The following is a 26,601-nucleotide window of genomic DNA, read 5'->3' as shown; positions in this document are numbered from 1 at the left end:
TAAAAATCTATGGAACAAATCTAAGCCCAGCGCTGGTCATTCTAATGCTGATATGATGATGATGCTGTGGGACAACATAAAGTCATCATCAGCGGCGCATCGAAAAGGGGAATCCCACAAAAATAAAATTGTTCAATTACATCGTTAAAATACGGGCGGAGCTCGAACAACACTTCTACTTCTGACTTAGTGGTTTTATTACCTAAGAAGAATTGCATTTTTATATTTTTAAGAATTGGATGATTTTTAAGAAATTTCTTATTAATCCAAACCACGCAAGCTATAATTAGTTCTAAAGTGAATTTATGATCAATCGTAAATTTCTCTTTCCTTTGATATCGCTATATCTTACGCCTTGATATAATGAGTTCGTAAACCATGTGATATTACTGTTTTAACTCATCTGTGCAGAAAACTATAAAAAAATCAAAATTAGCAATAAATGTTTTGAAAATTGATTCTTCTGTAGTCTATTAGTATTTTAATTTGAATCTCTTTAATGAGATCTTACGAAGCCAAGCGTCTGTTAAAGAAAAAAATTTGCATTTTCTTTCAACAGTACAGAGACACCAATTTTCGAGTTCTAAGTTTCTATATTAGAATTTTAATTCCTATTAATTGATAATAAAAATCTTTTCCATGGAAAAAACCTATGTCCAACAGTGGACGTCCGATGACTTAAATAATGATTATGACCATGATCATGTAAACCTCCTTAATAAATAAATCGTAATGACAACTCATTTTCGTTCACTCTAAAATTTTGAACTACTGTAATCAAAATATGCGATTGAATAATGTTGTATATTTAATGGAATCAAGCGTTACCTTGCGGAAGTCAAACTTAAGTAAGAAAAAGACCAATATTTAGCCACTTCCGCACATGCAGTGGTAGTCGTGCAACAAACACACACTCTATGTTTGGCACTAATCGGTGTAACATAACTCCTGAAGATGCCCCGTGGGGGGGTGAAACACGTGTTGTCTCTGTGTTTAGCACTAATCGGTGTAACAATTCCTGAAGATGCCCCGTGGAGGGGTGAAACACGTGTTAAGTGATTTGACGGTGGCAGTTGTGTAATTCGCATTATTTGCCGCATACGCATTTATCAGCGGGCTGGCGAGCGGTGCACTTAGTTGAACGACTACCACTGCATGTGCGGAAGTGGCTAAATATTGGTCCTTTTCTTACTTTGAATAATGTTAGTAACGGGATTATTTTTCAAGTTAGACTTACCTTGAATGTCTTGTTGAGCATTGAACAGATTATGAGAATATCCTCACGGAATCACTATATTTAATACATAATTTATTTAATACACCAATATTTAAATGATAAGAATACTTGGCAGTGATTTCGCCTGATAATTTTGATTTCATTTAGGCTATCTGATAAAATGTGTATGTCTAAATCTCCGTTTTAACTTTATTAAAAGATGTGTTTTTTTGGAATTACTTCTTACTTCTTTGCCACAACACAACACCTTGCGAATCAGACTAAAGTCAAAAGTAAAAAAGTTAAAAAATAAGTAGATAATCGGTTGACGATCAATTAAAGTTCTGTTAAGAATTGAAAATTTGAGTGAAGGAATTTAATCTTTTTTATCTTTATTCGTTTGACTCTTCTCCTAGTCAATTACCATATCAACACACTTTACTAACAACCACTGCTCCTGCGACACTTCACATAGGATATCGCGTTATACACAACAGGACAACACACTACTCACTACACCACCCGTTCTCAGAGGGAGGCCGAGCGCTAATCGGGGACAGCGTGGGCGAATCAGGGTTGAATACAGATCCCTCCTTGGTCAACGCTAACTGTATTTTGATAGAGCAGTTTGCTATTAGAACACTTCCGTTCTGTAATCCAGCTTCGATGAAGCTGTGAAAGCCCCAGGGCTAAGAGCATTAACATCAACCGAGAATCAATCAATCAACACACTTTGCAATTACCATTCTTTGACTCGCTCAAGTGATCTGTCCTTGCTCGTTTGGGCGACACCAGGATTTTTTTTTTAATTTTTTTTTAAGACAATTTATACGATTGCTTTTATATACTATTCTTTCTCGTTACTGTAATGTTTAAGTTTCTGTACAAAAAAGCAACATGGAAGCAGTACTTTTCAGATCATAATAAAAAGAGATGGAGTAATATAAAATAATGAAAATAGTATTTAACGTATTATGAAAATCAATCTAGATGGCGCTGCTAGTATCGCTTTAATCAAATATAATAGTTATGTTACACAAGAATACCACAGATTTAATCCGAATATCTTAGTTTTTTCTTACTGTCATTTTTAAAAAAAAAAACTAAATAAACGAGGACACTGCCATTAATTGAAACCAAATTGCATATGTATTTTATTATCTAAACTTGCATAATAGATAACGGTCAGTCGCTTCTCTCTGAAATGTATGTTAAAAAGGTTTTTACGCTTTAATACTGGTGGTTGGAAACTTCCAGCATGCACGTGTTTGCTCCTTAATAATTATCCCAAATGCAAATACGACGGTAGCGTTATTATCTGTGCCCAAATTTAAATCCTCGTTCGAAATTTAATTCAAACCCGGAAGAGTTATTATGGACAAATTATTGTGGTCCTAGTGGCCAGCAATAATAAGCATACTTATATAAACGCTTTACTTTATTTGATCTTTTTAAATAGTGAAGAAGACAGACCTTTCCTTATTATTAAAATATTTCAAATTAAAAATCTAGAAAAAAAATTTTTCACACAAGTAGTATGACAATCACAGTGTAACTTAGTTATTGTTGCATGTACTATTTATCTTTTACAAAGTCTTGCATCTTGTTTAAATACATACAGATACTTTCTTTATTTGAAATTTGTATTTTTTATGAAGCATAAAATGATAAAAGTAATTTATATTAATTCCCATAAAACAGTCCATTAATTAGAATATTTTTTTAACAATTGTTTCAGCACATAAATGCCCTCTGCGAGACTTAGGTCATCACCTAAAAATATATATGTGGGGATATATCATTATCGCCATACTTCGCAAACGGGTTGACCAACACAGGTAGCCATAATAGCACACAGAAGTAGATGCTATTCATGCTTTGGAAACTTGCTTGACAGTGGTAGCAATCCTGTATAATTATAACAAAAAGTGTGAATTTTATAAAATTTTATCTCGAGAATCGAACTAAGGATCTACGATCGTAAGTCTCAATTCTCTACCACTGGGTTACCACTCCTCCGTCAATTTTACTATAAGTTTAATCGCATTTAACAGTAAAGAACAACTAACCCTTAGTAGCCTGATTTATGAAAGTGATTTTTTTTAATATTACTGTGTTTGCTGGAGGGTCTAGATGAAGGGAAGAATTGATTTTTTTTAATTTCGTTGGAAAGAAAATTATACAACAGTAAAATACGTACAGCCAACCTATAAAATAAACTAACAATTATGTGAACATTCGATTTAAAAGATTGGTATCAAAATTGTAACTCTAGGCTATTTTGGGTTAAATGTAAAATAAAACAAAAATACAATATACATCGTCTACCACGATAATTGCTACACTAAATCGTAAAAAGTATTGAGAAAATTTAGTAAAAAAAAAAAACAATATTTCCCATTAAACAAAGAACGTATTTCAATTATCAAACGATAGGACTGCGAGGATTAATCGCAATGGTTGTTAAAAATGCCATTGAAAATGAAAATCAATCAAAACAATCCGCTTTGCGTAGTATGATGCAGGTATTCTGAAAATGTCATTGGACTTCCGGGACAAACGTATATCGAACAAAGGGAATATTTAATTTTTTTTTCATTGCTTTCCAACATGCTTTGCTTAATTAATTTTATACGATAAAAAAATAAAATAGAAAAGAGAATTTAAAGCATTGTATTTTATGTACTACTATCGTACTAATTTATTAAAAAGGCTAAATAAATATTCCGAATTCATTAATGATATCAATATGCCATTTTATATCTCCCATTTTACTAATATATCATTTTTCGAACCAACGTGTAATAAACGTTTTTGGGTATTTATTATTTCGGAGCAATATAAAAGTGTAGTTTTTAAAATTACCAATCTTATTCTTCTTCTAATTCATGCACTCTTGTCGAAGTGGCTATGGTCAGTTCTAGTGTCCCTGCTGCTCTTGGTACGCGTCGCCATGTGGATGATGTCGGTCCATCTCGTTGGGGAGCTTTCACGAGATCGCCTTCCACTTTACCTTGCACCACCAAAGGTTCCATCGGGTCCTCATTACGAGTGAAATGTTCAAAGAACTTCAGAATTCTTAAAAAAGGAGCTTTTAAGTTTAAGTTGAATCTCCAGCACCACATCATCAATCATGTTATGATGACATTATTTCAAATAATTTTTGTTATTATTATTTTTTCTGAAACATAGTAGTGCCATGGAGAGGATTATGGACAGGGTTTCTCTACGAGATCGAATCAGGAATGAGTAGAGCCGTAGAGAAAAGTCTAGATGACGGTGGGCAGTCCACATAACGCGCAGAATAGATGGGAGTTAGAACCTTGAGGTTCTGGAGTGGAAACCTTGGACTAGGAGGTACAGCATAGGACATCCACCATGGGAGAGCCTATATACATCAATTACGACGCCCTACGTTTATAATTAATAACTATAATGAACAGATCGATAAGCAGCTAGCTCAGCGGTAGAGAACTGAGACTTGCGTTCGTACGTTTGATTCTCGGTATGCAATTTTATGTAATTCACACTTTATGCGTTAATTATATGATTGCCACTGCACAAAAGTTTATAAAGGATAGGCAGCAGCCTCATTTGCGTGCCATAATATCACTCTATGGTCACCAACCTCCCTGTAGTGTGGCAATTATTGTATGACCCCCCAAAAATATTTTAGGGGATGGCTTGTCTTGGCTTAAAGGAGGACGATTTAAAACAAAACTATTAATACTACACGATCAAACGACAAAATATTCTTCGTTGTTAAGTCGAAAATAACTAAAGTATTTCATTAACTCTAAATGAAATCTTTTTGGATCAATTGAGGTGTAAGTTCTTTTTTCACAGCTCTTAACATCTAATCATTTTTATTTTATCTGATTACTTCAATGATTATTTTTATTTGGTTATCTTATTTAATCACAAAAACTCATAGCCTATCTCGGCTGTCTGTAGTTGATATTTACAAACATTACAAGAATATTTTAAATCGTAGTATTTAAACGTTTTATACTACTCACTGTTTGAAAATAACATTTTTTTAAATTTCTGTTAGGTTTTAATTTTTTATTGCGTACTTATATTCAAATGTCTGGATGAAATTAACGTATGCTATAAGATCAACGTTTGAATTGCAATGTGGTGAGAGTGTAGTATATAACGGCCCCCCGAGAGAACCCGTGAGTTTAACAGAGGTTTTAGACTAAGCGCTCTTTGAGACCTGCTCCTTCATATCCGTAAAATCTGTAAATGCTACGTAAAAAAAAATTTGTTCTAATTTTTTTTCCTACTTTATCTGATAACTTTTTATGTCCCTTTAATGTAAAATGAAGAGTAAATAAATAAATACCTTTCTGGAGTAAGAAAAAAGTCAAATTGTACTCACTATCTGGGTGATTGTTCTCAGTACTTTGGAGGGTCCCGGGGAAGTCCCGAGGAACGGACCGTCGCAACTCGTTATATTTCCGGATGGGCGCCCTTACCAGCCACTTACTCCGAGTGATAGCTACATGAGATCCGACTCGCCGATATCCGCTGACTCGGTTTCCTGGCCGATGAGTATTGACACTCCCGAACCGGAAGACCGTTTCCGTTATTTACAGCAGGTAACCCATGAGTACATCCTGGTTTATAAGGCCGTACAAATATAAGAATATATCATTAACTTGGATAAATAATTGGGTTTTCGACATTTAAATTTAGAAAGGCTTTAATGTTTATTGATTCTTCATTTACTTCTTACCTATTTTTACAACACAATTACCTCTACCTTCTTTCGAAATGTTTATAAAGCTGTAATTTTTAGACTACTTATATTTAATACTTTTAAAGCGTCTCTTTACTTTTGTCTATGATAAGCTTACATTATTGTTTTAAGCATAACTACCACTTTATAATCCACTCTATATTTCCTTATAAATATGTCCATATAATGTGCGCCATATGTGCTTTTCCTTTTATAATTTAATTTCTTTTACTGTGCCTTGGTTCACAAAAGTTTCATTAGTTTTTCCTTCTCGGGTACTTCTCCTATACCTCTCAAATACTCTCTGTTTAAGACAGTGAGGGTTTAGTTGCTGCCAATCTCATGCATGACGTCATTCCTTTACCAAATTTTTGGCCTTCGATATTGCTATTTCTGTTTCCATGTTCTTCATTATATCAGACACCTGTACCAGGTTTCTTCTTTTTCTGGCAATGTGCCGGCCCCGTCCCAATCGAGTTGTTGCCACACTAAATCATAAGTTATCAACAGATTTATAAATCTATTACGTATTAGATTAGTTCATGAATATTATGATAAGTTTGTTGTTTGCATTAAGAGAATATATTTAATCAAAGTTCCTGAGCGCATAACCGATTTTAATTTAAGCCCTGATTATTTTATTGATTTCTCTTCCGCTAATGTTTGTATATAGGTCAATAGTAAAATCTAGTTGATACATATTAATATAATTATCAGAATTATGTCAACAGTTTTTTTCTTAATAAATTATTAGTTTACTATTTCTTATTTTTGAAACCATTCATATGTAGATATAACGTACTACAAATTATTTGACAGCGAAATAGCTATAAGGGTTGAATCCCTTTAAAGTTTTTACACTCACGACCAACCACCCTGTATATTCGATCGGAAGAGTTTGTTTGAAAATTAACACGAGAATTTTTTTACCACGATATAAAAGACGTTAGTATATCATAATGTCTATCTATATAAAGAAACACATCCAATCCAAACTATACTCACTTTAGATTGAAATAAATTGTTGACCTCTTGAAAGAAAAGTTGTTATAATGCGTGCTTTTGATCTAAAATAGAAATTAAGAAACCTTTTTTAACTTTTATTTTTCTCTAATATTTAATCACTTGTGAACAATCTATTGTCTATTTATTACTTAATAAATTCCTTATTATAATGTGCGTTGTAATTCTAAGTTTTCAAGCTTTTATGTTACTTTTATGTTGTATATTTTATATTTCTTTTAAAGTATAATATTCTTCATTTACTTTTATTTATTTACTAGCAATGCCTGCGATTTCGTCGGCATGAAATTAACGAATATAAATTATCTAATTATTCCAAAATAAAAGTACTCTAAGCTACTTATTAAATTAGCTACCTGTTCGTTGAACAAATAAACAGACAAAAATTTAAAAGAAAGTAGTTTTGGTATTTGTACCGTATATATACTTATATTTATGTAGTAAAACAGATATCGTGATTTGACTAACAAATTTTTTTACTAAACAAAACAAGCAATCCATGTATTTTTCGAAAATGAATTATCAAGTTATCCTGCAGATCTTCGGAAACATTCTTATGACGACACTGAAAGTTGTAAACACACCTGCAAGTTTAAGCCACTATTACTTTCCGAATGTTTTTCTTTCATATACCAAGTATTTACAGAGAGTCATAGAAGACTGCTCTTGAGATGTTCTAATTAAAAATCATCAGGCAACAAATATTGATTATGTGGTGCCCACTCAATATCACGTCTTTGATATGATTTTTCCTGAGAGTATTTCTCATTCGACCTACATATTTAGATGTGGCCTCGTTCTGCCAGGCCACCTTAAAGAAAACTCGAAGAAACTGTAAATATCAAGGTTCAGACTGTTCTTTCGAATTTAAAGAATTTATGAATATATATAAATAAATTTTATTTACTTTCAACTGAAAGTCAGTAGTTTAGTCAAGCTCCTAAAAATCGAAGATCCTTCAAGGTGTGATTATTTAAAATAAAACTACGTTTAATTTTGTTACCGATTCTACGGATATTTACTTGTTCCTATACACGAGATCTCTTCGTTCAATTGCTACTACACGTCTCAACAACGTCATTGTATTTATCGACTCATTCTAAATCTGCCGACAACGCGCCTCCCCACTCGCCTGTCAAGCGGCGTATACACCGAGAGAGACACGTATCCGAAGACGCTGTAAATCTTCTATTTCGCCGCCACTCGACTTTTACAATCAATTAATCTCGTAATCACTCGAACTCGGGCCGTTAATGCTCGGACTGTAACCTGTGTGTCCAACTTCAGTCGTTCGTGACGGCATTTTAATTATACCAATTGATTTTGGTACGTTTTATAGCAACTGGATTACGATTATTGTTTCTTTACACGGTCTAAGGCCACTAAAACGTAACACAAACATCCACGTGTTGACGTATAAAGTTCTTAAACAGTCTGTTAGATAAATATACGGTTTCTATCTGGCAGCTCGGTATCACGTTCGTGGAAATAGAATACGTAACAGTGGCAAGTCGGCAAAGTTTTGATTAGAATTCCACTGACAATATCAATATTTGTATTGTCATAAGGCGTCATTAATAAGTTTGTTTCTATTACATTTATGGAAACTAAATTAATGTACGCAGAAGGTGCGTATTGAAATATACATTATTACATTTCGATATAATAACATATATATCAATATGCTGTTTGTATTAGTTAGTGTTAAGATTCTGTGTTTGGATGTGTTAGATGACATCGTATTATCATGAACAATTATTTATCTGTGTACTATGGGTTAAAGTCCCCTTGTATAATAAATTATTTACGCTTAACAATTACACATTCCAGTGGGAAACCAACTAGACTTATAGCCTTATATTCACATACACATATATAGATATATATATATATATATATATAATATCAATCTATATATCAACCTATATATATATATAGATTGATTGATTGTAAGTTTAAAGGCTTCAAAGATATAAAATGTTTAACTTATTGGTTGTCAATCAATATATGAAACATAACAGCAATATTCTGTATATTGGCATGTTTTAAATTTTTTACACCTATTTCCAATTAACCTTTATAAATTGTTCGTTCTGAAATAAATTACATTATTTTTTTCTATCTAAATGCCACAAGCCGATATTATTTTAATATGTAGTAATCCGAATTTTATAAACATTTTAGCTTTTTAACGTCAATAATTATTTCTGAAAACATTAATTTTTAATAGGATATACGAAATATGAATGGACAGCATATGAAGCTATAAATTTAGCCTTTTAAAGCTGTAGCACCTGGGAAACTGTATAATATGTTGGCTGGTTTCCTTCATGACTTATTATTTAATCAAAAAGATTAGAAAAAAACTCATATTACAGATGCAATAGATATTGTTTAATAGGTAGTATTCTTTAAAACAAGAAATTGAATTTAAATTTAAAAATCAATTTTATTAATTGAATTATGGACATAAGTGTGATTAGACATATATATCCGAGTATCTTAAAGACACGTTGTAAAGGTTGAGGCAAAAAGTTCGATGTAAATATAAAAAAATATTAATATATTTGTAATAAAAAGCTGCGAAAATGGACTGATTTCTATTCCACGTTTATTTTTTTAATTGGAATGGAAAAATAATACAATAAAGTATTTTTCACTTGTGTTCTAATGTTAATTTATGTTCTGATGATTTCTAACACTTAAAGACAAGAACAGTTCAAGATAGTCCTTGACACAGGCGAACTATGGCTTTCTTTCATGAAGTAATGCTGCTGAAATTGATATCATTTTTGTACTCCTGACGGATCCGTTTATTAAAATTTATGAAACTTTAAAATTTTGTTAGAGAAAAAGTTTGGTGAAATAAAGATACGAGAACTTGACGCGTTAGAATTGTAATAAGTCTATATTAAAACAGTAATTAATAAAGGGTAGGCTTTTAAAGTAATTTGAAATGAAGAAAAGCTTTTTATATATTAAAATTTGCCTCACAATAATCATGCTATAAATTAAAAAAGTTCGTCATACAAAAATCAGTAAATAAATCTAATGTTAGTAAAGGATTTTTAAGTGATATTATTATACGGCTAAATAAATAATTTCTGTTAATTTTGCCGACAGCAACAAATTTGTAACAAATTTAAAAAATCTTTATTCAACATACGATAGTTCACATCTCTTATTGACGTCAAGTTAAGTCTGCAACCTTTTCGGATAATAAAAGACGTATTTAAAAGAATTATATAAAAGTAAATAAATTTTGAAATAGCCTGGAGGGAAACGCACAATTTTAAATTGTATATTAGTCATTTACGGTGTTGTATACCTTGGCGCGGAAACGTTTTAGAGATTGTTTTTTTTTTAATCAAGCAATGAAGCTTTTTAAACGTTATTTAAGATTCTATTGTAAAAGTGTATACATTTCCTAGAGAAAATTTGCTCGATTACATAAAATTTGTTTTTGTTTCTAGTATTTAAACTGGTGATGAATTATAAATTGAGTATTCCTGAAAATTATAATTCCTAGGAAAATCCGTAATGTTTTTGTGGACATACAATACATTTTTACTAACGAATTGATGAGCAACATACACTATTTTTTGTTTTTTGAAGTTAGCTTAAAACACTACAACTCAAATAAAAATAGCACTAATTAATAATTTGCTAAAGGTTCTTCTAAGATCAGAACGCGCTTGGAATCCTTGCAGGTTAATTTTTAGTTGAAAAATGGCGTTATAGGTGAAATCAATTTTATTATTGATTCTATCGAATTGGGCTCTTCTAGTATTGAACAAGGTGTAGAAATGCAAGGCAGACAACCGCTGAGAATACGCGAATGTGTTTATTTGCGGTGCCCGTAGCGACGCGCGACGCACGCGCCGACCATGCGGCTTCCACTTCAGTCCTCACGTGGGCAGCTGTACGGAAGATCGCGTTCCGCGTTCCGCAAAATCGTCTTCTCATATGTGCCCGATTGAAACTCATCGCGATGTCCAACCAAAAGGATCAGGACCCGAAACATCGGAGAAATGATAACTTACTCAAAAGCTTGCCTACAGAAGTACTTTTAAAAGCGAGAAGTACTCTAGTGTCTCTAGGCGGCGCTTTAAAGTCAAAAAACGATTATCAACCGAGGTGTAAGAAACAAGAGAAAGAGAAGAAGAAGAATAACGAGAGAATAAAGAATAGTCGGTCCGAACCGGAATTCGGGGATGTCCGGACAAAAAGACACAGGAGTCGCATCGATGAACCGCCACGTGATTATTCCTCCAGCGGAAGACCTAGACCTCTGTCTGTTGGTGCATTAAAACGCTACGACGACGTGGAAATCTACGGCGGTAGTTATCCAAGAGAAATTTCTCCTATGAACCGTCGCTTCGATTCGACTGATGATGTGTGCATGTATTCAAAACTTGTTATACCTGTAAATGAGAGACTGAACGTAGATCTACATTCGCAAGACACCAATGAGAGGCCCAGGAAGAAGCTGTCCTTTCGTGAGCCTGAGATTATTAACAATGAAATCGGTACTGTAGGCAGATCTAATAAGCACATGGGTGTAAACAGCCTTACTCGAAAACCTAATCGTGTATCTCTACGAGCAGATACACATAGTCTTGATGGTCTGGAATCTGATCTAGAGGTAAGATCTCAATTTATCTAAACGCGTGACTTTATTTTTGTGTAATATTTTTTAGAGGAAAAATTGAAATAATTCATATTTTTGTTGTTTAAGACCTTAAGAAATTTTTATTAAATATCTTAAGAAATAATAGAACATATCTAGTATGAGGTAACGTCAATTTTAAAATATTATTACAAATTATCATCATAAATCAATATGTATTAATTGTAACGTGAATTAATTTTAAATTTATATATAAAGATATTAGTCTGTTTCATCTCACCAAAATAATATTATTTTGCTTGCCTGTCTGTCCCCCATCTTACGCAAATACAGTAACTACGGGCAACGAAAGTTTGTTATCAAAGCATTTAAATATATCCAAACGGTTTATTGCCACTAAAATTTGACATTTGCTGTGTATTGTTTATTACGCTAGAGATGATACGCTAGAAATTATAAAATATAAATGTCTTGTTCTATAATAAACATGTATAAGTCATGATGAATTATCTATTTGTTGTTGTAAATTTTAAGTAATTTTCCGATACTTTGTTGTAATTAGATTTGGGTGTGCCGTAAATTAACGTGAAACTTAAACTTACCTAACCTAAATAAATGAATCTAATTATTATAATATTATTATCATTCAAAATGTAAATCTCAAATCTTTATAATTTTTTTTCATCTAACTATTTGTTATTTTTATATATACTATATTCATAATTTTACAAAGGTTTTATTTTAAAAAAAATCAGTTTTGTTAAACTTTATACTCAATTTAATTACAATTTAGAGAACACACGCGTTAGATTTTTTTATCAACATTTTTAGATTGACAAATGTCAAATAATAATTTGTAATTATCTTAATTCAGCTTGACGTACATTTACGGGCTTTTTAGTATTGCATTAATGTACAGGGTGAATGTGTAGCTAATTTGACAACAAAAAAGTTTAACGCTTTTACATTTATTTCCATTCATCCTGTATAAAATGATGCTGTTTAAATGCTTTTAAGTACGTGACATAAATTTATTTTTTAAACATGTCGGCAAATAAACAAAAAATATTTTTTGTATTGAGTATACCATACATGAATTGGTATCTAATGAACTATATATTCATTTTTTACACCTATAACGAATAGCCCTAAAGTAATTATTGCAATAACAATGTATGTTGTTTACTGCGGCAATTCCTAATAAATCGGAGTTTCCGGCGTATATTCAAGGGCGACATTTCCGTCGTCGGCTTCATTTATTATTTAGAAAACTCCGAACGCTTGTTTGCGCTAGATATTTTAGAACTGTTGCCGCCAATGTGTGCGATACGCTCTTGAATGGTGGCATTTATAATCTCGCTGCGGTCAGTTTACGTTCAGTGTCAACACTCTAGTGCTAATGCTGTGAAACGATGCATAGATTCAATTCTCATTCATCGTATCAGCCGATGGATGCTCATTGAAAGGACTGACATAAAAAAACGCCACGTTGCGCGAGCAATATGCTCTGCCCTCTGCCACACAGACGAACTTTTTTAGACGAACAATTACGATGTTTTTTGTGTTCAAAACCAAAAAAAATATTTCCTTCATCTCTATATCAATGTAAGATAAAAACAGTCATAGTTATGAAAGATTTTATTCATAATTTGTGAATGAGTATCGGCAAAATTAGATTATTTTAATCATCGATTTACCGTAAATCAATCATACCTATTCATTGTACGATTCAAATCAAGCGTTTATAGAATCAAGAAATAACACAGTGATTTTTAATTTATAGTGATCTGATGACCACAAAAAATCTGTCAGTTTCTTATGGATTCATGTATCACGTATTCTAAGTTATAATATACCATTACATACGAGATCAATTTGATACTAGAATATATCAAATTTCGTTCCTCTAACATTTAAAATTATCAAAAGTTGTAGACGAAAGACGCTCTATATAGAAATACGTTTCACTGAAATAAAGGACTAAACTTTATTGATTCGAATATTTTAATCTTGCAAATCACTTTCAATGTTAATAATATTGCCAACGTGAACCATCCTTTAATAACAATCAAATTTTAATAAATTTTTTTATCAAAAACTTTGTTTTTTTTAGTGCGATTTGAATTTTATCGACATAACTACATCCAAGTATTGGTAAACCTTCCAATAATAGTTCGTAGAATAGAATACAAAGTATTTTCAAATAAACAATTCAAATTCGGAGTATTGCTTTAATAGACAATGCACAAATGTTATTTTTCGATTTCGTACTAACGAAATCACGGTCGTTCAATGTTCACAATTCCGGTAAAACTACAAACTCTTTTTGTTTCTTCGGCTTTGTAAACAGATATAATGGAATGTCACTATTTCTGGTTACGAATGAATATTTGTTGTTCGTCAAATGCCATTAAAATCGTTAAAATTTCATTGACTATTTTTGTACTAGAAAGAATAACATTACAATATAAGTTACTCGTATTTTCATTATGGCATTTTGATAAGGGTCACGATGAACTTTGATTTACATTCCGTTCGTAATAAATTTTCAACGAATTATTATTGTTGGTCTACCCGGCAAGTCAGTCGATTCGTTCAAAATTACCAAACATCTCACCAATGTCTTTATGATATTGAAACATGTCACTTTAGACCTCATTGGAAAGTTCACTTATTCAAAGAACTTTGGAGTCAGCTATGCTAGGGATTTATCTCATCAATAAGGAGATTTTATAACAGCCTTGTGCCTTAAGAGAGCACCTTAAAATCAATAGACGACCTTATTGACGTCACTGGAAAACGCTGGATGCAAATCGCTTCCTGCCGGTCCTATTGGTAATCTATAGGTAGAACTATAAACAGCAACAGTCGTCTTACTGCTGAAGTATATTGACGATGTTCAAAATTTTTCCTTCATCTGGTCACTGTGAACTTTACTTTTTAATTAGTTATGATTTAATTGGTTATCTATCAGCCAGGACGTCTGTTTAATAGGCATTCCTAAAGTGAACAGGATGTACGTATTTTCTCGCCAGCTCTACTCAGCAGAACTGCCTTTCGAGCCGGTCGTAACTTTGCTGTAGAGACAACAATGCCGATATATTATGTTGATTAACTTTTGAAGGTACTTGTAATTTCCTATTTAAATAAAGAATATTTTGATTTTGATTTCTTTTCATTTTGTACTTTGAGGTTCAAAAGCTAGTCTTTCTGTCATCAGTCTAGACTAATGACATACCTATTCTCATTAGCATTTCAGCTACTTAAGACACTTAAAAATAACCGCTATAGTATAATGCTTGCAACAAACAAGAATCACTCATTCTCTTTCTAAATTCAGACCACGTCTTAAATCAAAGCAAAGTATACTTTATTAATTAAGATAAATTGCTATGTTTTTTGTTATTGATTGAAACTTCAATAGAGATCAATATGTTTTGATATACCTTTATATAAAAAATAAACAGTCACAGCAGTGCCATTTATACGCATTAAGAAATACTTGAGAGGACTATATGTGTTATTTTGGTTATAAAGAACAATTGTGTAAGAAAGTTGAAAGCTGTTAATCAGAATATAGTAATTTAAAATTATACTTAAAATGATCTATGCGTTGTAAATCCCTTAAATTTATGCGATTAATATTGAATTTATTACACTTGAACCTTATGTAATTTTTTAATACTAAGGTTAACAATTTTTATTTAATATAGTTTAGTTTTTTTTAAACGGAATTAATTAAAAAAAAACTGAAAAAATTTAAAAGCTAGTGTTGTTAGTTTTTTTATAACTAACACAAATATAAATGAAAAAAAAATTACTACTATTAATACATCTTTATGAAATATATTTATACCAGAATTATATTGTCTATTATCTATGGTGTAGTCTTCAGTAAAATAATAGTAAACTCTTTAGACGTTTAACTCGACCCTGGAATATTTATAATCGCATGACATTAAAAAAAATGTCATAAACTAAAATTCAAGATCAAAGACTCGCTGAGCAAACGTTGGCCATTGACCGACACTATTTCTGATATACGCGCAAATAAACCAGCGCACTATTTAAGTCTATATTCACGGACGTCTACCAAAAATCGTATTCATTTAACTGTGATATTACAATCAAGTAACAAAGTTTAAAAACTCCAATTACAAATCATTATTTACATGATAATTAATATAATAAGCTATAGTTAATTCTATTTCGTTTACTATGTCAAGTTTTTAAACTTCCTTTTTGTATTGTTTAATATTATTTTCTATATACTTTCTAATATTACCAAACTTCATAAAATTGTCATGTACGTCGAAGAATGTTTCAGGCATTCTGTTCTTCCTTATACTTGATATATTGAGATTCTGTACTGAAATTGGTTTAATCTTTGATCGTTCGTTTCCGGGGATAGAATTTTATATAATTCACATTTCTTGCGTTATATATATATATATGTATATATATATATATATATATATATAACGACTTAATTTATCTATCTTTTGTCGTTTCATATTACTTTACAGAAGGTTCTATTGGATGAAAATACAAACAATTTTCAACGAGGTTTGCATACACAATGTCTATACAGAAATCGCTCGGGAAATGTTTGTTGCATCAATCTTGAAAATCTACGTTTTTCACATTACCAATTTTACGTCACCTATTCCCGAGTAAGAAAAGCTACCAATATTTATTTATGCGCTAGAAAATAGAAACAACAATTTTGTATTTTAATAAATAATACTATAAAGACTGTGTAGGAAATAAGGTTTTATTTAATGACTAAGACGGAACTTTTGCCTGGTCAGCTAGATTAATATAAATCCCTGCTTTATCTATTTATTTTTGTATTTATACAAGACAAGGAAAGGAAACTTAAAACATATTTTTTTTATTATTTCTTTCCATGTAACTATATAAAGTATTTAAAATTGTTGAATACTGATTTGAATAAGACTCCAAAATCAAAACTAATAGAATCTATATTTTGCTAACTACAATATTTGCTCTCTGAAACTTTGTTTTATCATAAGTTATTGGCCTATCGTAGTCCATGAGAATACAAAAATATTATTCAAAGCCACCATTTTATTCATTGATTTAATATTTTAATAAAAAGCAATCGTAGCCTAGCGATAGAGAACTGAGATTTGTGATTGTAAGCTACGGGTTCTATCACCGGAATACAATCTTATATAATTCACACTGTGTGCAATAATTATTTAAGACTGCCACTGCTCACAAAGAAGTTTCCAGAAGATGGGCAGCAGCGTTCTCTGCGTACCATAATAACCACACTGAGATCAACAACATACCTGCTAAGTGTGGCGATTATTATATATTTCTCCATAGATATCTTTGGTGGAAGCCTATCTTGAACGATTATCAATACAATGCTTTATATCGGACGACATTAGTTTTTATTACACTCTAAGGTGATTCGTTTTAATTTTGATAAACATCAAATGATTTAAAAGTTTGTAAAGATGTTAAAAATTACTGTGTAGTTTACATGAAAAAGAAAAATCTTATGTTAAGTATTTTCTTAGCAATTTTTATATTCATTCTCTCTTTTACAATATTCTTAAATAAATAATATTGTTAAAACTTATGTACCAGTTTCAATAATATATCCTTAACTTTACTATTTAATATTTTTTTTACATAGATACATCCTAATTTTCCTATTGTTGACTGAAACAAAAAGAATGGTTTTAAAAACATGAAGCATTAATTTGCCATGTTATCGATTATTTTTATCTGAAATACTCTGCTACCTAAATGGCATTTGCTTATTTCGCGGATACAAGAGGGTACCGCACTGAAGGCACTTAGCCTAAAACCTCTTTAAAGGTAACAAACCTCAAGGGCTCCCTTGAAAACCTCGATTAGGGCGACTAAATACAACAATTCCACTGGACTGGGAGACCGACGGGCCATTAGATCGCTTTGGTGGACGTTCCAAGGGGATCTTGACTTTGATAATCACCTCTCGATACCCGTTTAGCATTCCGTCTCGTAGGTGCCCTAAATGACCGAACCTAATATTGGTCAATATTTACTCGTAGGGTGGTGAGTGACACTGTTAATAGAAACAAACAGTATAGTTAAGTAGGTGCCTAATAAACTGCACATAAAATAACTAGTAAATTAATAATAGGAAAAATAGAATAAGAAAAGTGTAGTTATGTATTAAGAAAGCACAACCCACAGAAAACTGTGATAAAAAAAATAGAATAAGTCAATAATAAAATAAAGAATATAAAAAAAATGTACCTAGCCACCTAAGAGTAATAATATGATGGAAGGAAGGCGATAAAAGCAAAAAGGAATGAAAGAACAAAATGAAAGATATTGTGATGGAAATAATGTAAGAATAAAAGAAATTGAGAAGAATGACAGTGAGTGAAGAACAAAGATGAAAGATCTGAAAAACTTAATTGTAAACAAAGACCCTGATCCCAACTAATTAGGGGTACGAGAGGCCTCCAATAGCGGGGACCATAAAAAAAAATATTGGACAGTATTTATTACCTGGCATCCACGTTATCGTGCTTTCATCATAATAGCTAACATACACTCTTTTTTACTATCACAGTCAAACTAAATGTGACATTAATAAATAAACATTCGAACATCTAGATTTATTGTATTTGTTTTCTTTGATTACTATATTTATAAATAAAATATTTTTATACTGGATATTTAATGTATCCCATTATATGAAATACAATTAAGTTAGAAGGACTTCAATCAGAAAAGGTAGGGCGGTATAATGAATTTACATTAGTATCGTAAAGACGGTTCATGGCGAAGCAATGTCACCTCATCGAGTGCTCTATCCCTTTTATGAATTGCGTAATTTATTATCAGCTCGAATGCAGGGGTCATAAAGTCGGGCTTGCGTCTTTACAGCGGCCGTTATGCGACACGTACGAAACCTTTTATCCTAAACCAACCGCATTCTGCGTCCATTCGAGATAGCGACGCACCTTCAAGGAATAAAATTCTATAGTTATGTGAATGATCAGGACCTCATTTTTAACGGTCGTTAGAGCTGGCTTTCGGGATGTTTCTATTCACGCGTGCCGTTGTATGCTATAGTAATTTCAGTTGTAGCAAATCCACAGCTGGACAAAGGGCTGTTTGGAAGTGGAAAGCATCCAGTGTCCCGTGGGTGGACTTCTTAACCGCACTTGCTAGTCCATGATCTTCACTCCAGAACCTCAAGGTCCCAGCGGCTACCAATTTAGCGCGTTACGATGCCACTTCAACTTTTCAATCCGTTCAGCTATTTATTAGTCGATTTTAAGAAAATTATTTTAAGATCGCGTGAAAAAACACTCCTAACATGTCTATGGAACACGCTTGCTTTACACATAGTGTTGCGTCCGAATTTTTTTTTTAACAAAATGGGAAAGTTTTTTCAATACATACTTTTTTCTCTAGTCCAGGCTGTTGTTTAAAGCCTTTTTTGTCATGCCGGTTTAAATACGTAATACAGTCCCAATATTTGTAAATACAAAAATATAAATCGTACTTATCAAACAGTTATGGATGAACATATAAAATGGCATTATTACAGATTGTACAATTTTAAAAATAAGTGCGTTAAAGAAATTTACGAATATGTTAGAAGTTTAAAATTACACTATGTATAATTAACATTATTTTTGTTATTGGACAATTTGATGAAACGTGATGGTATTGGTGACAAATTTTATACTTTATATTAGAAAACCTGTATTTTTATCGTAACTTAATTTTTTAAGTTTAATTTTTTTCCTGAATTGCGTGCACTCATATTTAGAGCAATGTATAAATTAATTTACACTGCAAAAACATTTCTGGTGATGAAAGGAATCGAAAGAAAAAGGCTAATTCAATTGCTAGCGACACTGTTAAACACCTTTGAATTACATTGGCATTTAGGTCGCATATGCGGGGGACTATTCGTTAATATTGTTTGCGGCATGTTACTTCATTATGATTGATAAATCTTAGCATCTATATCAACATGTACCATCGTAGACCTCATAACACCCCCCCCCCCTTTTAGGGCGCGCCCACCCGCTCCCTAACCGCGAAAAGAGTGGACGAACCGGAGACGAATCGGGATTCCTTCTTGGCTCGCCTGTCCACGCTGTCGTCCCAAGCCGCATACACACATCAACACTACACAGATCTACTCGGGTAGAACGCTTAACGAAGACTTAACAACTTCATTCAACTGATACGCCCCCCCCCCCCTAGCTTAGTTATTTTCAAGTTTTTAAGTTCAGAAACCCTTTCGATCCGTGAACTCAACTCCGATGAAACTTTAAAAGCCCCCGGGTTAATAGCAACAACTTCAACAGGGAATAATTAAGACCTCGTTATCGCTTAACAACAGGCGAGACAGAGGTCAAGCGTTTTGCTTAGAAATTATAAAAAACAAAAACTTTAAAATTTTGTACATTACTACTCGAAGTGATTTATACGGAATTTTATTAAATATACATTACATAAGTTTTGTCAATTTTATTAAAGAATAGCAAGATGACGCAAAACATTTCATTTGGTCAAAATGATCGATCGTCTTCGATAACCAAATTGAAAGCATATGGGACAAAATTGATTCCGGAATGCCAGGGTGGTAAAAGGATTAAACAATTTACTTGATAGAGTTCTACGTTTCCGGACATTGCTAGAGTCAAAATATTATTAGATTGTTGTCATCGAGTTCCTGAACTAGTACATGATTTTCGCTTTGCTTAGTTCAAGACATTTATTGTAATTTGTATAATACTTGCTATGAAGGTTTTTTTAAAAAAATACTAATCGACAATTATTAAATACATTTTATAAATTAGAATAATAACATAATCGTGCACTCTACAGTGTGGTAATGTACAGGATGATCGATATTAGGTGTGAAAGCTTTAATCTAATATCAATTATTGTATGATTGTATGATACAATAAATGTTTCAGAAATATTTAATTAAAAATATGAAAATTAGAGAAAACGGAAAGAACTAAAAGTTCTTTCAAAATTACGATTAAAATATTTTATATTTTTTATCTGTGATTGCAGTTGTTGGTCTGTCGCAATCCAATAAAAAAAATAAATTAAAATGTTTTTTTAAAGTGGTCTTCTTATATATAAAAGAGGTACTTTTATATATTATAATATATTTCTGTAATATACAAGTCTAAAAAGTGTTATGTATATATTATTATGTGTAGAATTATCAGTGTGATTTTAATATATTAGAATTTCATCTTTTTTACGTAACTAAGTACGATTTTACAATTATATTCCAGCATAATTAGCAACAACGAAATGTTATTATGATTGAAATTATAAGCAAAATAGAATATAAAGACGAATAGACAATATTGCGATAAGACAATAATAAGGTACAAAATATAGGGAAAATCATTTAAAAACACCTTAAAATATAACTTTCCATTCAACACACGGTCATTAAAATAATATAAATAAATTTATTTTACAAAAACCAAGTTTAAAATATCTCTAGGATACGCAAACAAGTTAGCCAACACGTGTTGTGTGAAACCCATCAATTAATGCACCACGGAGAATTGAACCTAGACGACACAGCATCCATTTAATTAAAACTTTCCACAGCGAACTGATCAAATGGACCCAACCCATTGAACTCCATCCTCTACGTTCTGTTATCCTCAATATTACACGTGATATTTTGTGATAGCTTTACGGTGATTTTCTCTATATATTCGGCATAACATATGGACAGATACCAAAAGCAAAAAGACATTACGTTTCAGTAACAATTCTGAAATATTCATTGGCCAAACAACTCTATTAACAGTATGTCAAATTCAGAAACATTAATACGTCGACAATGTAAAAGCCTTGATTAAACCAATTCCTGGATACTGTCACCACAAGAGTAATGAGTTTCTCTTACACATATCGGTTGCGTTAGATTGGTTTCTGTTCAAGAGGCCTATGCTTGGGTAAAATGTTTTTTTTTTTTATTTTTACATTCTATCAGTTCCAATTCGTTGCTACATTTCGTTAACAAATTCATATTACCTTTTTATATCGAGCCATGGGCATTACATCACAATTTATATTTGATATAAAAGAGTATGAATTGTGACATTCAAATTGACTTTATTTACAATAAAATTGCTTGATAAATGAAAACTTGTGTTTCTAAATTAAAAATCTGTTTAAATATAGGTTGATTGAAATTTTATTAATAAAATAACTTTTCGAAAAATTAATGAAAGTCTTTCTAAAATTAAAAATCTGTATGAGTAGGTTAATATTAATTTTTTTTAAAGTACAATAAATAGTCGATCAATAAACACGCGTCTTCCTAAATTAAAAATATGTATGAATAGGTTGACCACATTAGTATATATATTAAAATTGGTATAAAAAATAAATGTGCTACTTTCTTAATTTTAACATTTAAAGGTTTACAATTATATTTACACTAAAATTTAAAATATTTATATATATTGTTAGACCTAAACTATAGATATATCTGAATGAAATGACCACAGTTTTGTCAGTTTTAAAAAAACCGTGTTCATGCATAAATTGATGTTTTACCAACAAAAGGTTATTAATATAATTAACCTTGTAATTTTTAAGGTCTTTAAAAAAGACGGCATTAAGACAGACCGAAAACACGATAGGGCGGTTTAAAAAAAATTTACTTGAAGTTTGTGTAACTTAGTATTTCTATTAATTTCAAGTTTTGCAAATGCAATTTATAATTAGTTTTGTAGCCTCAATTTTTAGTTATTCGTAAAATATTTCAGACTTATCTACTGTTCTATTATTTCTGAAAATTTTAATGCTGTTAGCCCTAAGGCTTTTACAGCTTCATCGGTACTGAGTTCACAGAGCGAAAGGGTCCATAAACTAGATTTCAGATAAATATTATAATATATTGCTTTGATCTGTGTACAACCGTACGTAATTTTTGGCTGTTTGGGTTTCAGTAAAGTGTTTTTAAGTAAATAATTTTAGTATTTAATTGTTTATACATACTTCACACATTTATTTTGCGAAACAAACTATGGCCAGACTTTTAAAATAACAACTCTTTGGAGCTAATCACATAAGAATTTTAGTTAATAATGATAAACATATTGTGTTCTAGACGCTTTTGCAAATGAATAAACAGATCTATCTATATTTAATTGATATTGTACTCTGGCGCCTCTTTACACGTTACGACGTGTTCACGACTGACTGGAGTCGTAAATTTAAGTAGTCGTCCGCTCTAAAACTACTCGTTTACATGAAAACTGCTCGCTAATGCCACACCAGTATATGTGTAGATTTATGTTTGTTTTACATTTCTATAGTTTACACTCTTTATATTATATATAAACTAGCTGATCCCGCAAACGTTGTTTTGCAAAAAAATTAAAGTTTTTAATTAACAAATTAAAGATAAGGATTGATCGTAGAGGGGTGAAAATTTAGGGTTGTATGTATTTTTGTATGCTGTATCATAATAAAAACCAAAAAATTTGTATAAAAAATAAAATAAAAAATTTAGGGGTGTACCACCCTCATCACTTAGGGGTATGGAAAAGAGATAGTAACCGATTCTCAGACCTACTGAATACATATAAAATTTGGTAAAAATCGGTCAAGCCGTTTCAGAGGAGTTCAAGTTCGAACACCGTGACACGAGAATTTTATATATTAGATTTACTTTTTTACAAAAATATTTTAAGTTTTTACACCAGCTGTCTAAATGCAAAGTATTATCTGTAATCTGTTCGCTTCAAGTGGCACATCTTTTTGTGGATGTAATTTAATAAAATCCATTCTTGGTAATATAGAAAAAAATATGTCGGCCAAATTTTATACCTATTAGAGCTCCCATTACGTGTGGAATTTCGTAAAATGTACAAACACGGAGTAATCTTGTGTCGATTATGCTGCGCCATATGAAGCTTGATGTTAAGAGTCGAACAAATTTAGTCCTACCATCTTTGGCGACCTCATGGACCTTCACTAATCTTCTAGAATAATTTAACCAGAGATCGAGAACATAAATAGAGGATAATAACAGCCCAAAGAAAGATAATTGCAGAGTATTTTTATGTTTGAAGTGAAAATGTTTAATACTGCAAACTCTCGCTGTCCATGCTTGCAATGCTTACAACATATATAATTTTGTACTTTATTACATAAAACTAACGTAAACTTATGTTTATGTTTTAAAACAAGACATGGTACGAGAGATGCCCAATAGCGAGGGCCAAATAAAAAACAAACAAACTATTACGTAAAAGAAATAACAGTTTGTATTGTTAAAGGTATTACGTAGTGTATAAATTATATGATATTATATAAACAAACAAAATATTGAGTGCTTTTGAAATTGAAACAAACACGCGAATGTGTTTAGAAGTTATTTCTATTCCGCGTATTTATTTATTTCATACAATTAGTTTCTAACCTTGCTAACAACACATACTCCATAATGCAATTTCTACAATCGCTAACAAACAAAACATTAGTTTAGAACAACGAATATTTTGTTTGAAAATTGTTCTCGTCGGGACGGTTTGTTTTATTTCATTTGAAATTTATTATGTTTGTGTTTATACCCGTTAATTGGGAACCTTACTGCCGCAGCAATGACTGAAGAATCCGAGACTTGTATTATTGTGAGTGCAATGGAGTGAATTCGACCTGGGTACAGCGAGTTCAACGGTTATCCTTGGAAGCTAGCCAAGTATCTTTCGGATACTTGGTCTCGCTTTAACAGTGAGATATCATATGCCCGATTGTCGCTTGCTCCAATGACTCGCTAATATACTGACTCATCTAACGAATATATTACAGATGCGAATATAATACAATATTAAATGTAAAAAAAAACAGTACTAAGAAACTTTTTATACATTTTTGTGTATTGACGAACTTAATACCGAAGGCTTTCTTTGGCAGTTAACATTTTGGGCGGTGCAGAAATAAAATAAGGATAGGTGAAAATAGTTATAAAATAAATAAAGTAATAAAATAAAATCATATTGAAAAGTAAGAGAAGAGCTTTAGAACTGTTTATATAATATATTATATATAAATGATGAAAAAATGACTACTATATAATATATATTATTTATAAATATAATAAATAATAAAAACGAGCTATCGTGATGAATCCGACAGCTTGACAAGCAACAGCTTTTGAAACTTCGCTTTAAATGCGCAACGATTCCTGATCATCCTATTAAAAAGGGGTAGTGCGTTCCAAAGAGGAATAGTTAGTATATGTTTATACAGATTAATTACAAAAATTAGTTCTCTTTATTTTAAAAAAAGGCAGTGTTAACTTTATAAATAATGTTACCATAATTTTACCAAAATACTTCGTGTTGGAAAACAAAGTTCTGTGGCCACGACGTGGTCATCTACTTTGGATTATTAAGGAAGGCTGCTCGGAAATGCGCTGCGAGATCGAGTCAAAAATGAGGAGATCCGAAGTGAAATGACACCGACATACGTCGAAGAATTAATTACCTGAAGTGAAAATGGGCGGGGCACATAGCCCATACAACCTGCGGTCGCTTTTATCGAAATCATCTCACGTAATAATCACGAATCGGTAGACGCTTAGATACATCCCCATCTACCGACTGAACTGAACCGACCAGATATTCAAGATCGCGGAAAGCCTTTCTTTCTTTATTACATCCAATAGCTCTTTCTTTCAGTGTTTATTAACGCGAAAAGTTTGACAACTATCGATAGATGTTTGAATTAACTGTAGTATATAAAGTCGTGGCTTCGTAGTCGTTCTTCACATTAGAGAATGGACCGGAATCGCCAGCGCTGCTGAGCTATTACGCAGAACCAAAAATAAGGAAGAGAGCAGGAAGCTGACAGCAAACCTCCACTAGTTGGAGAGGCACTTCAAGAAGAAGAATATAAAAGAAAATTAAAAAGTTTTTTTTTGTAATATGTTTCGCATTTAAAGACACATTTTAAACACTACTCGTGAGATCCCTGGAAACATCAACCAAAGTGTGTTCTTTTCTTACACTGGCTGAGCAATAGTTGCCCGGCGGTATTGGACTGACTCTTCTTTATTTAGATCTGCTATTCATAGAGCAGCTTTTCACAACGAGAATATACATCGTTAACCTTTTTACCTTATAATTTATTACATATCTATATCAACAGGGTTTCATAAATTGTTATTCTATTTATGAAAACCCAGTTAGTTGATGTAGGTAAATTAATTATCAGTAAATAAATGTATAGATAGCAACGGTAGAGGACTGACACTTCTATTTCCGGTATACAACACAATATACAATCTCACAAACAAGTTTGAAATGGGCGTCGTGTCGATCTTTGAGCGAGACTTACGCCTAGCAGTGGGCTTTGATTATATATATATATATATATATATACTAGCTGATCCCGCAAACATTGTTTTGCAAAAAAAATACAAGTTTTTAATTAACAAATGTAAGATAAGGGTTGATCGTAGAGGGGTGAAAATTTAGATTTGTATGTATTTTTGTATGCTGTATCATAATAAAAACCAAAAAATTTGTCTAAAAAATTAAAAATAAAATTTGGGGTGGACCACCCTTATCACTTAGGGGTATGGAAAATAGATAGTAGCCGATTCTCAGACATACTGAATACGCATGTAAAATTTGGTAAAAATCGGTCAAGCCGTTTCGGAGGAGTTCAAGTTCGAACACCGTGACACGAGAATTTTATACATTAGATATATATATATATATTATGTACATACACATATGTGTGTGTGTGTGTGTGTGTGTGTATACTTATACATAATTTGCACTTTGTACATTAATTGTATAGGATTGTCACTGCCCGCAAACAAATTTCCAGAGGATTTCCATAATAATACCACTCTTGCAATCTCCAACTCGCCTGTCTAGTGTAGTGTAGCGATTAAGGTATAACCCCTACAGATAACTTTTGGGGAGACCT

At 31.8% G+C, this 26,601-nt stretch overlaps 1 protein-coding gene across 1 annotated transcript in view; it reads left to right on the top strand.

Moving 5' to 3' along the window:
• LOC137920250 (carboxyl-terminal PDZ ligand of neuronal nitric oxide synthase protein) overlaps positions 1-26,601 on the top strand; it is a 225,148-nt gene that overhangs the window by 177,734 nt on the left and 20,813 nt on the right. The gene's annotated exons all lie outside the window — the stretch shown is intronic.

The sequence above is a fragment of the Battus philenor genome, unplaced genomic scaffold (assembly GCF_028537555.1).
Source record: "Battus philenor isolate CCGP_79_NKW_IND1 unplaced genomic scaffold, ilBatPhil1.0.hap1 SCAF_1, whole genome shotgun sequence".
In the NCBI taxonomy this organism is placed as follows: Eukaryota; Metazoa; Arthropoda; class Insecta; order Lepidoptera; family Papilionidae; genus Battus; species Battus philenor.
Note: the sequence above shows the minus strand (reverse complement) of the source record. Positions and strands in the feature narration are given on the sequence as shown.